The sequence below is a fragment of the Miscanthus floridulus genome, chromosome 11 (genome assembly GCF_019320115.1).
Source record: "Miscanthus floridulus cultivar M001 chromosome 11, ASM1932011v1, whole genome shotgun sequence".
Classification (NCBI taxonomy): Eukaryota; Viridiplantae; Streptophyta; class Magnoliopsida; order Poales; family Poaceae; genus Miscanthus; species Miscanthus floridulus.
The window spans coordinates 9,217,922-9,218,839 of NC_089590.1; positions in this window are offsets into that span (position 1 = coordinate 9,217,922).

The window sequence follows — 918 nt, forward strand, 5'->3', positions numbered from 1 at the left end:
AATGTCATCAATGCCGACAGTCATCAGCGCATTCCTCTTCTAGAACAACCTGCGAGTCCCTAATCCCTCGATAGAGAGCCAAAAGGTACTCTAGCAGATTGTTCATGGCTTGTGTGATCCTCATCTTGTGTTGGTTGTGTGGCACCCTATTGAGGGTTTGGCATGTGATGCCAATTAGTGCATCAACCTCCAAGTGAGTGAATCGCCACAACGAGGACTAGCTTGCCAGCAAGCAAGTGAACCTCGGTAAAAAAAATCTTATCACCTTATCCGAGGATTTCATTGGTTATCTTGTGATTGATGGATTGGCTCCATCTTGTGATTGGCTCATGCCTCGACACGTCGGTATAATCATTGCCATCCTTTCTTGTATTACATTCCTAGTGTGTAAGCTAAGCTCTTTAGTGTAATTAGTTTTGAGAGCTAGCTTGCGTCGGGACTAGTGGTTAGTGAGGCTCTTTAGTTAGTCTTTGAGAGCTCACTTACTTAGTGTACTAACATAGCCATTGTGTGGATAGAGACTATAGCAACTAGAATTGTAGTAGGTGGCTTACATTTTTAGTAGGCTAGTGCTACACTAGCTTCGCCGTTTATTTGACTAACCACATTACTTAAGTGTTGTTGTAGAAATTTCTATAGGCTATTCACCCCCCTCTATCCATTAGGATCTTTCAAGTGGTATCGGAGTCGTGGTCACCGTGATTTGAGGCTTAACAACCTTCGGTGTCAATATGGCTCAAATCAACAACACAAAGAAGCCACCCCAATTTGATTGCTCCAACTATCCCTATTGGAAGGCTAAGATGACAACATATATCAAGTCAATCAATATTAAGGTTTGGAAGGTGGTTTAGACCAAGATTGAGATTGCCAATGAGGAGGCTCCCACCAGTCGCTGAAGAAGTGCTACTCCAAAAC